The following is a 17,706-nucleotide window of genomic DNA, read 5'->3' on the forward strand; positions in this document are numbered from 1 at the left end:
GCTTTGACAGCATGTCTCTTTTTCCAGCAATACTCAGCAATTGTTCTGCAAAACAGCACATTCAGAAGAGGAGAAAATTTGAGCGAGAAATCTGACGCTTAATTGCTGTGCTAAAATACCTCTGTTTAATCAAATTTAATTTTGTTAATCACTTCACAAGATCTACCAGTTATTTTAACATCAAGCCACAGAGACCAAGGATATTTTATTTTGGTTCCTTCTTAACGATGTGCTTGAAAATGAGAACAAAATAGCTCAGTTGAGAGTGTCCGCAAGGTAACCAAGGGTAGCCATCTCAGTGACAAAATGCCCCTTTCTCTTTATTCTTAAAGGGCAAGAGATCAAAATGAAGATTTGCACTGGACTCCAAAAGTTGGACCTGAATCAAGCTTCATATTACACATCCGGGCCTCTCGTTAAACTATGGATCAAATTTTCACCTCTTTCATAATGGATGAGGCTATTTCCTGCCCATTGTGCCTGATCAAAGCAGTGACAGAACATTGCTGGCTGTCACTGTCACTCCCCATGTCAACTCTTGAGGTAGCTGAGCTCCGTGGTTGAGGAAAGTTCTCGCAGTGTGCAAGTGTGCATGCAGTGGGGTTGCCAACTCTGGTTGGGTTTACTCCTGGAGGTGATCATCACATGATCTCCCCACCTCCAATCATCTCACCTGGTTACAACAGCCTTGCACCCTCCATCCCCCCCCCACCCACCCACCTGGCCCCAACCTTCCCACCTCCAAGTAATAAACAAAAATGTTCATAGAAAATGGAATAAAAAAAAACAAAATTTTCTCTTTCCTCACAGCCGTTTCCTGGAGGTTAATCTTCAATTCCTGGGCACTCCAGGGCAATCCTAGGGGAGTTATTAAAAACCAATCTCAAGGCTAGCAGGCAAAACATCTTAACATTGTGCTTTTACAACAGGGACCGCAAGCCGGATATCTAACTGACTGGAAATCCCATTTTCCTGACAGGCATTAAATAGGCCACCAGAATGGTTTACCGCAGGCCCTGAAATAATGTCGATTGGCCTTATTGCCACTCTTGCCTTTGCCACATCCACCATGACTCATTTGGCGAACACACCACGTGAGGTGGTGGCCAGCTTCGCATTACACAAGAGGTCCTGCAAAGTTCCATCATGGGGTCCTTGCAGAGTCGGCTAATAAGGTGACCGAAAGAGTGGGGAACATACGATTAACCTCAGTGACCCACACCCCACCCCTGTCCCGGGCTGGTGGTGGGGGAGGGGGGGTGGTGGGGGGCATTATTTTTCTTGGATGTTGATTCCAGCTCTGCTGCCCGGTCATCCCTACCACATTGTGAACAGCGAGTGAGGGGAATGGAAAGGAATTACTGTGAATCTGCCACTCCCCACAATTAAATAGCTCACTACTCATAATACATAGTCCATTTGGGTGTGGGGGAGCTAGAGCTAGACCCTTCAAGGAGTCAATACCTTCTGCATGGGACGAGAGGAAAGGAATTACTGGCTGTTCTGAAATCTTACGACACTAAAGTGAGAAGAGTAAAATACAGGAGCAAAATACTGTGGATGCTGGAAATTGCAGAGAGCAACAGAATTACCTGGAAAAACTCAGCAGGTCTGGCAGCATCGGCGGAGAAGAAAAGAGTTGACGTTTCGAGTCCTCATGACCCTTCGACAGAACTTGAGTTCAAGTCCAAGAAAGAGTTGAAATATAAGCTGGTTTAAGGTGTGTGTGTGGGGGGCAGAGAGAGAAAGAGAGAGGTGGAGGGGGGGGTGTGGCTGTAGGGACAAACAAGCAGTGATAGAAGCAGATCATCAAAAGATGTCAACAACAATGGTACAAAAGAACACATAGGTGTTAAAGTTGGTGATATTATCTAAACGAATGTGCTAATTAAGAATGGATGGTAGGGCACTCAAGGTATAGCTCTAGTGGGGGTGTTTTTTTTTAAAAATTAATGGAAATAGGTGGGAAAAGGAAAATCTTAATAATTTATTGGTAAAATAAGGAAGGGGGAAACAGAAAGGAGGTGGGGATGGGGGAGGGAGCTCACGACCTAAAGTTGTTGAATTCAATATTCAGTCCGGAAGGCTGTAAAGTCCCTAGTCGGAAGATGAGGTGTTGTTCCTCCAGTTTGCGTTGGGCTTCACTGGAACAGTGCAGCAAGCCAAGGACAGACATGTGGGCAAGAGAGCAGGGTGGAGTGTTAAAATGGCAAGCGACAGGGAGGTTTGGGTCATTCTTGCAGACAGACCGCAGGTGTTCTGCAAAGCGGTCGCCCAGTTTACGTTTGGTCTCTCCAATGTAGAGGAGACCACATTGGGAGCAACGAATGCAGTAGACTAAGTTGGGGGAAATGCAAGTGAAATGCTGCTTCACTTGAAAAGAGTGTTTGGGTCCTTGTACGGTGAGGAGAGAGGAAGTGAAGGGGCAGGTGTTGCATCTTTTGCGTGGGCATGGGGTGGTGCCATAGGAGGGGGTTGAGGAGTAGGCGGTGATGGAGGAGTGGACCAGGGTGTCCCGGAGGGAGCGATCCCTACGGAATGCCGATGGGGGGGGTGAAGGGAAGATGTGTTTGGTAGTGGCATCATGCTGGAGTTGGCGGAAATGGCGGAGGATGATCCTTTGAATGCGGAGGCTGGTGGGGTGATAAGTGAGGACAAGGGGGACGCTATCATGTTTCTGGGAGGGAGGAGAAGGCGTGAGGGCGGATGCGCGGGAGATGGGCCGGACACGGTTGAGGGCCCTGTCAACGACCGTGGGTGGAAAACCTCGGTTAAGGAAGAAGGAGGACATGTCAGAGGAACTGTTTTTGAAGGTAGCATCATCGGAACAGATGCGATGGAGGCGAAGGAACTGAGAGAATGGGATGGAGTCCTTACAGGAAGTGGGGTGTGAGGAGCTGTAGTCGAGATAGCTGTGGGAGTCGGTGGGTTTGTAATGGATATTGGTGGACAGTCTATCACCAGAGATTGAGACAGAGAAGTCAAGGAAGGGAAGGGAAGTGTCAGAGATGGACCACGTGAAAATGATGGAGGGGTGGAGATTGGAAGCAAAATTAATAAATTTTTCCAAGTCCCGACGAGAGCATGAAGCGGCACTGAAGTAATCATCGATGTACCGGAGAAAGAGTTGTGGAAGGGGGCCGGAGTAGGACTGGAACAAGGAATGTTCCACATACCCCATAAAGAGACAGGCATAGCTGGGGCCCATGCGGGTACCCATAGCCACACCTTTTATTTGGAGGAATTGAGAGGAGTTGAAGGAGAAATTGTTCAGCGTGAGAACAAGTTCAGCCAGACAGAGGAGACTAGTGGTGGATGGGGATTGTTCGGGCCTCTGTTCGAGGAAGAAGCTAAGGGCCCTCAGACCATCCTGGTGGGGGATGGAGGTGCAGAGGGATTCTTCTCCGCCGATGCTGCCAGACCTGCTGAGTTTTTCCAGGTAATTCTGTTTTTGTTTTTGTTTTGGATTTCCAGCATCCGCAGTTTTTTTGTTTTTATCTCTAGAATATGCTGGAACTACTCAGCAGGTCTGGCAGCATCTGTGGAGAGATGATTGACACTCACCCACATAAAGAGATATTAGGGCAGACGACCAAGAGCTTTTTTATTTATTATTTCACTGGATGTACATAATGGGCATTGCTGGCTAGGCCAGTATTTATTGCCCATCCCTAATTGCCCTTGAGAAGGTGGTGGTGAGCTGCCTTCTTGAACCGCTGCAGTCCATGTGGTGTAGGTACACCTGCAATGCTGTTAGGAAGGGAGTTCCAGGACCCAGCGACAATGAAGGAACGGCGATATAGTTCCAAGTCAGGATATTGAGTGTCTTGGGGAAACTGCAGGTGGTGGTGTTCCCATTTATCTGCTGCCCTTGTCCTTCTGGGGGGTAGAGGTTGCGGGTTTGGAAAGCACTGTTGAAGAAGCCTTGGTGAGTTGCTGCAGTGCATCTTGTAGATGGTACCACACTGCTGCTGCTGTGCGTCGTTGGTTGGAGGGAGTGAATGTTTAGGTTGGTGAATGGGGTGCCGATCAAATGAGCTGCTTTGTTCTGGATTATTAAATATTTTTTTAAGCCGCACCCATCCAGGCAAGTGGAGCGTATTCCATCCTGACTTGTGCCTTACAGATGGCGATCGGAACTTGGGAAGTGAGGAGGTGAGTTACTCACTTGGTCAGACAGGTAGGTTCGAAGGGGGAAAGCGAGGTGAAGAAGCGAAGAGGTTTATGGAGGGAATCCTAGAGCTGAGGGCCAAGACAGCTGAAGGTACGGCTGCAAATGGTGGGGCGATGACAATTAAAAATGTGCAAGAGTCCAGGAGTGGAGAAGCACAGGGATCTCAGAGGGCTGTAGGGATGGAGGAAGTTATAGAGATAGGGAGGGGAAAGGTCATGGAGGGAATTAAATAGGAGGATGAGAATTTTATATTTGAGGTGTTCTTTACCCGGCAGCCAATGTTGGGTAGGTAACGCAGGGCGATGGGTGAACCAGACTTGGTGTGAGTAAGGACATGAGCAGCAGAGACATGCAGATTGCCAAATGTTTCCTGGGTTAAGTACTTACAGCCCGAGAACAGTTCAAGTATGTGGAATATTTCAGTTATGTTTATGACAATGGAAGTTAAAACAAATGTAATTATGTAATTTGCTTAAAGTGACAGGCCATCACATCAGGCCATACACTCCTAACTTCAGCTGGACTTGGACCAATGGCGGTTGAAGCAGGATTAAAGTTCAAGGGATAATTGGATGAGGTCGCGCAAACGTAATTCACTCCCCACCATAAAGGACACCGTCTCTCCTTATTTACTTTGACACAAGTGACTTTATTTATGGAATGTGTTTAGCTTTAAGCACGTGAAATTTCGCTACATTTCATGATTTCTGTTATTGCCATGGTCCCTGTGATTTGGTTTTCAGGGAAATACAGATGGAATGCAACCCCCAAAGCAACGGGGTGGGGGGGGGGGGGAGAGAAAAAAATCTCACGCAATCAAAACGGAATTTGACTTATTAGGGTCGCTGTGAAACCATCATCCTTGATAACAGGAGATGGAGACCACACTGGTGATGGGAGATTCAGGTCCAAGTCCTTTGACATCATATCCATGCTGCCACCTATTGATGAACTGCAGCACTGCATCAGCTGAAGTGCAAATAAATTTGACGTAAAGTTGACAATTCAGGCACAATCGTGAAATTGCGCCCAAAATTTTGTGTGTGAAATGGCACCGGTTCAGATGCCGCTAAACTCGCAAGTGTAAAATCTTCGATGCAGCAGCACATTGGCGCGGCATAATAGAGCAGAATTGTTTCTACCTCTCTTCAAGTTAAAAGGGATTTCTTGCTGCAAGAGTGGGAACCTGGTGCAGTTTTATTAACACAGCTGAAAATCACCACCAAAAGCAAGCGTTTTTAATAAGGTCTCCCGCCTGTGAGTCGCCTGGATTTTAATGAACGAAAATGGCTTTTTAAAAAAAACTGTACCGATTCATCTGGTTTCATTGGTGTCCACTAAGTCAGTTTCACAGTAAATTAAATCTTTATTCCTATGAGAAAACTTTAAAATTGTGCCTGTGACCTCAGAAAATAAGCAGAATTTGAAGAACCTTCCCAATCTCAACTTTGACTATGGCAAACATGGCAAGGGAAACAAGACCAATTGGACGTCTCTTTCAAAGAGCTGGCATAAGCACAATGGGCTGAGTAGCCTCCCTCTGCGCTGTATGTTATCCTATGATAAGATAATTAGGAGTGTAGAAAAAGCTAAAGAAGCATTGCTTCATACTAAACTCCAGCGCTGAGACAAAGGGATACAGGTTCAGACTGGTTAAAAGCAAATCTGGGGCACAATAAAAGATCAACAGAATGAAGAGACTCCTGTGTAAGGTAAAGGTGAAAGTCTTGAAAGGGTAGATGCTGAGAGGATGGTCCCTCTCATGAGGGAACCTAGGATGAGGGGATGCAGTTTAAGGATAATGGGTCTCCCATTTAAGTTTTCTCTCAGAGGGCCGTTAGTCTTTGTAATCCTCTTCCACAGAGGACAGTGGAGACTGGGTCATTGAATATACTCAAGACTGAGTTAGAAAGATTTTTGGCCATCATGGGAGTCAACATTTATGGGTGGGGGGGGGGGGAAGGGGGGGTGCAGGGAAGAATTAAGGCCACAACCAGATCAGCCAATGACTTAATAAATGGTGGAGCAGGCTCAATGGGCTGAATGACCCACTCCTGCTCCTATTTCTGCTGATCTCACCTCATGAAGTGGTTGGCTCTTGCAATGGATGAGTTAAGATGGGCTTCATCTCTGGGTCATATATTTGGAAGACTTTTTCAATGGTGTGCCTTATATCTTAAGAGATAGCTGATGTCCTATTTTATTGGTTCCAAAGTGGGACTATTGAAAATTCACCTGCGTTCAAAGCAATTGAAAGGCATTAGCTGTGAAGTCACTCAGCTGTCGATTCCTGTGCACTCAACGTAGTAAAAAAAAGGCACCAGAAACTGCAAAGGACATTCTGTAATCAAGTGAATCCAGAGATAATTTCATATAGCGGGGATTGTAATGGTGTCAGAACATCAGAGGCTGCTTCAGGACAGTTGCAAAGCCAAAAAAAGCCTGAGTATTTTGCTGTTATTAATAAGTTTCATTCTGGCTTATTATTATTGTGAACTTCTTGTGGGTATTTACTCTGCACTTTCTGCAGTATCGTTAATCTCGGGTGTGATTTTATAATAATTGGACATGCAAGGTGTCAGGGTGATCACATGCTCTCCTCTGGACCAAGACACTGTAGGATTAAAAATCCACTCCAACACATAGGCCATGATTTTATGTCCTCTCCCACCCAGCGGGTAATTGCAGTCTTGCCGAACTGAATGGAGATTTAAACGGCTCGGCACATCTGCCTGGCGAGGGGGAGACACACCGCGCTGGGACCGTAAAATCCTGGCCTGATTTGTAGGCTGGCACCAAGGGTCCGCTGCATTGTTGGAGGTCCTCTTGGTTCAGAGGTTAAGCTGAGGCCCAAATCTGGCTGGCTATCCAATGCTAAAGATCCCATGATACTATTCAAAGGAAATGAGGGAGATCTTCTGGTGACTGCATTTCCAAAAACCATCCACTGGGTGTGAAGCACTTTAGAATGTCCCAGGGATGGGATAAGTCATTGTGGGAATGCTTGTTCTTTCTTTCCTTTTTTTATATAATGCTTTATCATTCTTTTAACACAGAGAAACATCCCAAAGCTCTCCACAGAGATGGGAGAAGAATGGACACTGATCCAAAGTGAAGGTATGAGGAAAGGGTGACCAAAGGATGGGTTTTAAGGTGTGTCTTAAAGGGAGAAGGGTGTGAAGGAAGGCATTTAGGGAGGGAATTCCAAAGGTTGTGAGCATTGGGACCCAGGCAGCAGAGAGCACTGCACCAATGAGTGGGAGGGGATTGAATAAAGGCCAGAGCAGAAGAACAGAGAGTTTAGCATTTCATGGGGAAGAAGGATGAAGAAGCTGTAGAGATAGAGAGGGCTGGAGTTATGGAGAGATTTAATCACAAGGATGAAAATATTACACTTGAGGTGTTGGGTTTCTGGAAGCTGGTGGATGTCGGTGAGGACGAGGGTGTTGGGTGGGATAGGATAGGCATAGCACAGATTTGTATGTGTTAAGGTTCACAGAGGCTGGAGCATGAGAGACCAGCCTGGAAAGCTTTGGAGTAATTATGTCACAAGTGCTAAAGAAACAATTGATGGTTCCAGCAGCAGATGGGCTGAAGTAACGTAAGAACGAAAGATCAGAATAATTAGGAGCAGAGTAGGCCATTCAGCCCCTTGAGCCTACTCCGCTAGTCAATAAGATCATGGTTGATCTGATTGTGGTGTTAACTCCACTTTCCTATCTGTCCCCCATAACCTTTGACTCTCTTGTCAATCAAAAATCGGTCTAACTCAGCCTTGAATATATTCAATGACCCGGCTTCCATTGTTCACTGGGGTGAGAATTCCAATCACTAATGACCCTCTGAGAGAAGAAGTTCCTCCTCCTCTCCTTCTTAAATGGGAGACCCCTTATTTTGAAACTGTGCCTCCTAGTTCTGGTTTCCACCATGTGAGGAAACGCCCTCTCAGCATCTACTCTGTCAAGCCCCTGCAGTATCTTACATGTTTCAATAAGTGCACCTCTCATTCTTCTAACCTCCAATGAGTATAGGGCCAACCTGCTCAACCTTCCCATATAAGACAACCCCTTCATCCCAGGAATTAGCCAAGTGACCCATCTTTGAACTGCCTCCAATGCAAGTTAGCTATGTTACAGAGGTAGAAAACACTGGTCTTTGTAATGGAGAGGGCAAGGGTTGGAAGTTCTGCTTGGGTTGAAATAAGGAGGTGATGTGGAATCAATGACAAGATATTAAAGCCTGTGACAGGTTAAGAAGACAATGTCTTCAGTCTTCCCCATATTTAGCTGGAGGAAGATACAGTTCAGCCAAGACCAGACGTGAGTCTGACTGCAGAGGGGAGCAGAGGTGGTGGAAGGGGAAATGCTGTGCGCCATCAAAGTGCAAAATGTCTCCAAAGGACTCGTTGTAGATGAAGAAGATGAGAAGTCAAGGACAGATCCCAGGACATTGTGGGGGTGAGGCGGCAAGTGCAGAAAGAGAAGCTAATGCTAGAGATTTACATAGATTTACATAGAACACTCAACACCGAAACAGGCCTTTCTGCCCAACCAGTCCATGCTAGCATGTATGTTCCACCCAATCCTCTTCCCATCCTTCATGATTTAACTCTATCAGTGTAATCATTTATTCCCTTCTTCCTCAAGTGCTAATCTAGCTTCCCCTTAAATGAATCTATACCATATGCCTTAACTACTCCTTGTGATAGTGAGCTCCATATTCTCACCACTCTCTGGGAAAAGAATCATCTGAATTCCCAATTGGATGTATTGGTGACTGTCTTATATTGACGGCCTCTTGTTTTACTCCTTGACACAAGTGGAAACATTCTTCCTGCATCTACATTATCAAAACCTGTGCTGGTTACAATTGGATAGATAAGAGTGGAACCAACCTTCAAATGTCATTCATTGTGCACTTTCTTTAGATGTTTTACTGATGTGAGCAAGTCGCTACATAAATATGCAGGTCTTTTCCTATTTTTGTAAAATCTTGCTTTGAAAGGGAAAAACTGATTCTAGTTATAAGGCTCCAATAGTCTAATGGTATGAGCTATTCAGGGTGTTATAGATCTAACACCAACTAATGCTCCTGTCTAACAAAACTCAACTTGTTTTTTATTAATTCATGAAATGTGGGTGTCGCTGGCTGGGCCAGCATTTATTGCCCATCCCTAATTGCCCTTGAGAAGGTGGTGGTGAGATGCCTTTTTGAACCGCTGCAGTCTGTGTGGCGTAGGTACACCCACAGTGCTGTTAGAGAGGCAACTTCAAGGATTTTGACCCAGTGATAGTGAAGGAACAGTGATATATTTCCAAGTCAGGATGGTGAGTGGCTTGGAGGGAACTTCCAGATGGTGGTGTTCACATGTGTCAGCTGCCCTTGTCTCTCTAGATCGTGGTGGTCATGGGCTTGGAAGGTGCTGTCTAAGGAGGCTTGGTTAGTTCTTGCAATTCATCTTGTGGATGGTACACACTGCTGCCACTGTGCGTCGGTGGTAGAGGGAGTGAATGTTTGTGGGTGGGGTGCCAATCAAGAGGGCTTCTTTGTCCTGGATGATGTTGAGCTTCTTGAGTGTTGTTGGGGCTGCACTCATCCAGGCATGTGCAGATTATTCCATGACACTCCTGACTTGTGCCTTGTAGATGGTGAACACGATTTGGGGAGTCAGGAGGTGAGTTACTTGCCACAGGATTCCTAACTTCTGCCCTGCTCTTGTAGCCACAGTATTTACATGGCTAGTCCAGTTCAGCTTCTGGTCATTGGTAACCCCCAGGATGTTGATAGTGGGGGATTCAATGATGGTAAAGCCATTGAATGTCAAGGGGCAATGGTTAGATTCTCTTTGTTGGAGATGGTCATTGCCTGGCACTTGTGTGGCATGAATATTACTTGCCACTTGTTAGCCCAAGCCTGGATATTGTCCAGGTCTTGCTGCATTTGGACATGAACTGCTTCAGTATCTGAGGAGTTGTGAATGGTGAACATTGTGCAATCATCAGCAAACATCCCCATCTCTGACCTTATGATGGAAGGAAGTCATTGATGAAGCAGCTGAAGATGGTTGGGTCTAGGACACTATCCTGATGAACTCCTGCAGTGATATCCTGGAGCTGAGATGACTGACCTCCAACAACCACAACCATCTTCCTTTGTGCTAGGTATGACTCCAACCAGTGGAGCATTTTCCCTCTGATTCCCATTGACTCCAGTTTTACTGGGGCTCAGTCAAATTTTGCCTTGATGTCAAGGGCAGTCACTCTCACCTCACCTCTGGAGTTCAACTCTTTTGTCCATGTTTGAACCAAAGTTGTAATGATGTCAGAAGCTGAGTGACCCTGGCAGAACCCAAACTGGGCATCAGTGAGCAGGTTTTGCTAAGCAAGTGCCACTTGATAGCACTGTTGATGACTTCTTCCATTACTTTACTGATGATCAAGAGTAGACTGATGAGGCGGTAATTGGCCGGGTTGGATTTGTCCTACTTTTTGTGTACAGGACATACCTGGGCAATTTTTCACATAGCCGGGTAGATGCTAGTGTTTTAGATGTACTGGAACAGCTTGGCTAGGGGCACGGCAAGTTCTGGAGCACAAGCTGGCAGTACTATTGCCGGAATATTGATGGGGCCCAGAGCCTTTACAGTCTCCAGTGCTTTCAGCCGTTTCTTGATATCAATTGGTGTGAATCGAATTGGCTGAAAACTGGCATCTGTGATGCTGGGGACCTCAAGTTGGCTGAGATGGATCATCCACTCAGCACTTCTGGCTGAAAATTGTTGCAAATGCTTCAGCTTTGTCTTTTGCACTGATGTGCTGGGTTCCCCCATCATTGAAGATGGGGATATTTGTGGAGCCTCCTCCTCCAGTGAGCTGTTTAATTGTCCACCACCACTCACGACTGGCTGTGGCAGGACTGCAGAGCTTAGACCTGATCCCTTGGTTGTGGGATCGCTTAGCTCTTTCTATCACTTGCTGCTTATGCTCTTTGGCATGTAAGTAGTCCTGTGTTATAGTTTCATTAGGTTGACATCTCATTTTTAGGTATGCTTGGCGCTGCTCCTGGCATGCCCTCCCTGTACTCTTCATTGAACCAGGGTTGATCCCCAGGCTTGATGGTAATTATAGAATCTCCACAAGAACTGTGCGGTGGTCACTCCTACTGACATGATCATGGACAGATGTATCTGTGGCAGGCAGGTTGGTGAGGATGAGGTCAAGAATTTTTTTCCCTCTTGTTGTTTCCCTCACTACCCACCGCAGACCCAGTCTGGCAGCTATGTCCTTTAGCACTCAGCTGCTCAGTCTGTGTTGGTGCTATTGAGCCACTCTTGGTGATGGACATTGAAGTCCCCTGCCCAGATTACATTCTGTGCCCTTGCCACCCTCAGTGCTTCCCCCAAGTGGTGTTCAACATGGAGGAGCACTGATTCATCAGCTGACGGAGGGTGGTACGTGGTAATCAGCAGGAGGTTTCCTTGCCCATGTTTGACCTGATGCCATGAAACTTCATGGGGTCTGGAGTCGATGTTGAGGACTCTCAGGGCAAATCCCTCCCCACTGTATACCACTGTGCCACACCTCTGCTGGGTCTGTCTTGCCAGTGGAACAGGACATACCCAGGGGTTGTGATGGTGGTGTCTGGGTCATTAGCTGTAAGGTATGATTCCATGAGTATGACTAAGTCAGGATGTTGCTTGAGTTGTCCGTGAGACAGGTCTCCCAATTTTGGCACTAGCTCCCAGATATTAGTAAGGAGGACTTTGCAGGGTCGACAGGGCTGAGTTTGCTGTTGTCGTTTTCGGTGTCTAGGTTGATGCTGCTGGTTTCGGACAGACCACCTGGCATCAATGCCAGAAATAAAACCTTGAAAAAGTGGCTCTATAGACTAATCCTAATCTATTATCTCAATGTGTACAGTCTGTTGAAAGAAAGAATATGCATGTATATGGCACGTTTACATTCTCAGGATACTCTGCATTTCTGTTTTTCCTACCAAAGTGGATAACTGCACATCTTTCCACCTTATATTCCACCTGCCATGTTCTTGCCCTCTCATTTAGCCTGTCTAAATTCCCTTGAAACTTTGCATTCTCCCTGCAACTCACATTCCCACCAAGTTTATTGTCATCAGCAAACTTGGAAATATTATATTAGGTCCCCACATCCAAATCGTTGATCTAGATTGTGAATAGCTGGGACCCAAGCACTGATCCTTGCAGTTCCATACTGGCCCTCACCTGCCAACCTGAGAAGGATCCATTTATCCCTACTCTCTGTTTTCTGTTGGTTAACAAATCCTCAACCCGTGCCAGTATATTCCCCCCAATCCCATGTGCTCTAATTTTGTTTACTCACCCCCTATGTGGGACCTTATTGAAAGCCTTCTGAAAGTCCAAATACGCCACATCCACTGGCTCTCCTTTATTTATCCTGCTAGCCACATCCCCAGAAAACTCCAACAGGTTTCTCAAATATGGTTTCCCTTTCAGAAATCCATGTTGACTCTGCCCAATCCTGCCATTGTTTTCTAATATATTTTCAAGTACAGTAAACATGAAGACTCATTGCAGCATCCCCAACTCCATCTCATTTCTCGCCAGGACTTCAGAACAAATGAAAGAACAACAGACTTGCATTTATGTAGCACCTTTTAGAGCCTCAGGTCATCCCAAAATTTGACCCGGTCAGTCCCTGTTTCAGTCATATCACTTGCTTCTTGATTCACCTCAACTTCTGTCCTGCTTTTCCAACTTAGTGATGTCCTACAATAGGAGCCTTGGTTTATCATCAAGAACTTGTGACAAAAGAAAGAGAACTTATATCAATGGCAAGCTTTATAACTGCAGCTGAGGGTGTTTGAACCTAATACTTGCTCACTCAGCGTTCAGCTCTGAAATGTTCCTGTTTCTTCATTGTCCTAGAGTTTTCAAAGATTCCGTTTTTGTTACTTTGAAAGAAGGAATTATCTGTCTGCTGACAGAAATACAGTGACAGCTCTCACCTGTCCATATCTGACACCTTTCCATCATGAGGCGATGGACAGTCTACAGTGGACCCTGCTCTTATCTCCCTAGACACTCCCAAGTATTTAAAGGTTGCTGCACAGAGAATTTCTATTTGCTCAGATGGGCAAACATTCAAAAGTAAGTGTTTAAGTAAAAGAATAATTCATATGACATAAACCATCTGATTGGTCAGCAGCTTTGAGGACCAAAAGGATCGTTCTGATGGTTGCGGACTGGCAACCCAGAGTCTGCAAATTCATCAACTCATGTATTAAAATGTTGGATTTAATATATCTAATTTGTGGGCTGGCACCAGAAGTTTTACTTAGAAAACTATTGGCTTGTTGCTAAAAGAGCAATTAGGGACGGGCAATAAAAGTGCTAGCCGAGCCAGCGACTCTCACGTCTCATGAAAGAATAAGTTTTTGAAAACCCAACTGGGTTGAAGGAAAAAGGAGTTGTCACTGCTCCCCAGCCCAGTCCAGCCTTGTTTAATTCTAGTCCCACTGTGTGTGTTTGCCTCTTATTATCTTCAGGATTGTTTTGGATGGGCAATATACGCTCATCGGCCAGTGTCACCTGCATGACAGGAGGAGTCATTCTTGTGAAGGTCTGCAGCCGTGACACTGAGGGACGCTGTCAGCCGTGGAATAAAAGATGCCAGCTGTGGCTCAACTGGTAGCATTCTGAGGTGGTGGGTTCAAGCCCTACTCCAGATACTGGGGCGTATGGTCTGGGCTGACACACTTAGTGCGATAATGAAGGATTGCTGCACTGTTGGAGGTGCCTTCGCTCAGGTGAGATGCTAAACCAAGAGTCCCTCGACCCTCTCTGTTGGGCATAAAAGATACCATGGCACTAATCTGAAGAAGTTCCCCCCCCCACCGGTATCCCAGCCAATATTTAGCCTTCAACCCACATCACTGAAAATAAATGATCCGGCCATTATCGCATCACTGATGGTGGGAGTTTGCTGTGTGTAAATTGGTTGCTACATTTCCTACGTTACAAAGCAAAACACTGCAGATGCTGGAAATGTGAAATAAAAGCAGAACATGGTGGAAATGCTCAGCATGTCTGGCAGCATCTGTGGAGAGAGAAACAGAGTTAACGTTTCATGTGGATGACCTGAGTTTTGATAAAAGGGGACTGAACATATGAACATTCAAATGTACGCGTTAGGAGCAGGAGTAGGCCAATCAGCCCCCTCGAGTCTGCTCCACTATTCAGTAAGATCATGGCCGATCTGAATGTAACCTCAACCCCGTATTCCTGCCTACCCCGATAATCTTTCATCCACTTGTTAATCAAAAATCTATCTAGCTCTGCCTTAAAAATATTCAAAGACCCTCCTTCTACTGCCTTTTGAGGAAGAGAGTTCCAAAGACCCACAACCCCCTGGGAGACAAAATTTTTCCTAATCTCTGTTCTAAATGAGTGACCCCTTATTTTAAACAGTGACCCCTAGTTCTAGATTCTCTCACAAGAGGAAACACCCTCTCCACATCCACCCTGTCAAGACCCCTCAGGATCTTAAAGGTTTCAATTAAGTCACCTCCTCCTCTTCTAAATTCCAGTGGACACAAGCCTAACCTGTCCAGCCTTTTCTCATAAGACAACCTGCCCATTCCTGGTATAAGTCTAGTAAACCCTCTCTGAACTGCTTCTAACGCATTTACATCTTTGTTTAAATAAGGAGACCAGTACTGTACACAATGGAACAGTGACGAGGCTTCAAGAATGCTTCATAAAGTGCTTTGGGAGGTCTTGGGATGGTGAAAGGTGCTATAGGGCTGCAAGATCCCCCCCCCCCCCTGCCTTATTACAGAAAGCCAGTGGTTTTGTGAGTATCTGGATTCCCAGTTTGGTAATGAGTCAATCCTGACCTGTGACACATCTGCAGCTTGGACCTGGGGAAATAACCAGTTTTTATGGGGGTGTGCAGACACAGTGTTAAGGAACTTATAGGATCCTTAAACATGAAAGAAAGGCAGATGGAGTGAAAAGTAAATTTAAAATGTTTTTATGATCAGCAGACCTCCAGTGGCACTGCTGCTGTGGAAGCAGAAGATTATGTAAAATGTGAGTCATATTTTAGCCGGGTATAATAGTTAATCGGATATTTAAAGTCAGTTGTTCAAACAGCAGTGAGTTATGAGAGGATAAAAACTGTTTGTAAAAGGAAAGGAACTAAGTTCAGGGTGAAGGAGACATTACAGAGGGTCCTAACATAACGACAGATAAGAAAGAAAGTCTTGCATTTGTATAGCACCATTCACAACCTTGGGACATCCCAAAGCACTTTGTAACCAATGAATTATTATTTTATTAGTGCAGTGACTTCTGTAATGTAGCTAAATTATGCCAATCTGCACACATCAAGATCCCACTACCAGCAATGTGATCATGAACAGATATTTTTTTTTTGTGATGTTTGATTGAGGGATAAATATTGGACGGGACAACAGGGAGAACACCCCTGCTCTTCTTCAAAATAATGCCATGAGATCTTTTACTTCCAACAGAGAGAGCAGATGGGGCTTTGGTTTAACATCTTACCCAAGAAACAAGAAGGATGGCGATGGAGAGAGAGTGCAGTGGAGGATAGAGTCAAGAGAAAGATCATTTTGCAGTGAGTGCTGGGACCTGACAAAGGCCACGTAACAACATCTGGCTTTAAAGTGTTTTGCCAGCCTCCACCAGGCAACACTGAGGGATGACAGAGTTAGAACATCAATTAGCTGAGTGGAATACTGTGGGTGTACCTACACCACAGCAACTGCAGACATTCAAGAAGGCAGCTCGCCACCACCTTCTCAAGGGCAATTAGTGTTGGGCAATAAAAATGCTGGCCTAGCCACCAAGGCCCACGTCCCATGAAAGAATAAAAAAATACCAGCGTTGTAGATCAGGCGCTTCACAGAATCACACAGTGCTGAAGAGGCCCTTCAGCCCATCGAGTCTGCACCGACACTTGAGAAACACCTGACCTACCTACCTAATCCCATTTACCAGCACTTGGCCCACAGCCTTGAATGTTATGACGTGCCAAGTGCTCATCCAGGTACTTTTTAAAGGATGTGAGGCAACCCACCTCCCCCACCCTCCCAGGCAGCGCATTCCAGACTGTCACCACCCTCTGGGTAAAAATAGTTTTTCCTCACATCCCCCCTAAACCTCCTGCCCCTCACCTTGAACTTATGTCCCCTTGTGACTGACCCTTCAACTAAGGGGAACAGCTGTTCCCTATCTACCCTGTCCACGCCCCTCGCTTGTTTTAAACCATGGGGTTTTCATTCTCATTGAAAAGGAAGAACTAAAAATCTGATGCTTTCGATGATCCACATCAATTTTACCCTCAGTGCAACGGGTAGCAAATACGAGCCAATGTTACAATGATATAAACCTCTGGTTAGGGAGATTTAGAGCATTGGGTTCAGTTCTGGGCACCAGAGGATCTACTGGCCATGGAGGGGGCACAGGACAGATTTACCAGCATGATACCGGAACTAAAGAGTTAAATTATGAGGACAGGTCACTCAGGCTGGGCTTGAGTGCAGAAAATTAAGGTTGGGTGGTGGGTGGAAGTAATTGAGGTGTTTGAGATGATTGAAGAGATGGTAGAGAGAACTTTCTCTCTATTTCCTCTGGTGGCTGGGGGGGGTGGGGGGGGGGGGGAAGTCCAGAACAAAGGGGCAGAGCCTTAATGTTAGAACTCGGCCATTCAGGAATGATGCTAGGAAGCACTTCTTCCCACAAAGGGTAGTAGAAATTTGGTACTCTTCTCCCCAAAAATCTGTGGAGGTTGGAGGTTAATTGAAAATAACCAATCAGAGATTGATAAATTCTTTGTTGCACAAGGTTTGAAGGAATCTGGAGCCAATGGGACTAAATGGAATAAAGCTGTAGATCAGCCATGAATGATAGAACAAGTTCAAGGGGCTGAATGGCCTCCTCCCATTCTTATGCCTCTATAATTCCAAGGCTCCTCTAAAAATTGTATGATAATCATGTCTCACTCTGATTTTTGCCTCATTTTGCTGAATTATTTGGGGAGAATTTTCTTGCAGGCTTTGGAACCCGGATTTTGGGACCACATGGGGGACCCTGAAGCCACACTTGCCGGGAGGGTGACCGTCCGAGCAGTCATCTCGGACACGGCCTCCTAATTGGCTGCCTCCGCACTTGCCACCCTTGGGCTCCCAAAGTTGCCAGACCAATCAGAGGCCGGCAGCTCAGGAGCCTCGGCAACTCCACCAGTAGAGGTGAGCGCCGCTGAGGCAGGTCGGACACAAAACGGAGGTGCCCTCAGAGGTTTAAATCTAAATGAACATTTCAGAGGGGCCAAGCTGGTAGGGGGAGGTCCTGTGGCACAGTGGGTAACACCCCTCCCTCTGAGCAAGAAGCTTCGGGTCCGAGTCCCAATTTGGGCCTTGATGGCCAAGGAAGGTGCGGGTATGATGTGGCCCCTCAAGTTAAAGCCTCTGGCTTCAGGCTGGCGACCTGTCCCTGGAATGATCAGTCA

General features: G+C 46.0%; 1 long non-coding RNA gene across 1 annotated transcript in view; it reads left to right on the forward strand.

The window, feature by feature from the left end:
• Window positions 1–17,706, forward strand: part of LOC121286412 — a 160,787-nt gene that overhangs the window by 134,035 nt on the left and 9,046 nt on the right. The window contains exon 2 of the long non-coding RNA XR_005944932.1: window positions 7,231–7,291. This is a non-coding gene — a long non-coding RNA (uncharacterized LOC121286412). The remainder of the gene's footprint in view (window positions 1–7,230; window positions 7,292–17,706) is intronic.

The sequence above is a fragment of the Carcharodon carcharias genome, chromosome 13 (genome assembly GCF_017639515.1).
Source record: "Carcharodon carcharias isolate sCarCar2 chromosome 13, sCarCar2.pri, whole genome shotgun sequence".
Taxonomy (NCBI): Eukaryota; Metazoa; Chordata; class Chondrichthyes; order Lamniformes; family Lamnidae; genus Carcharodon; species Carcharodon carcharias.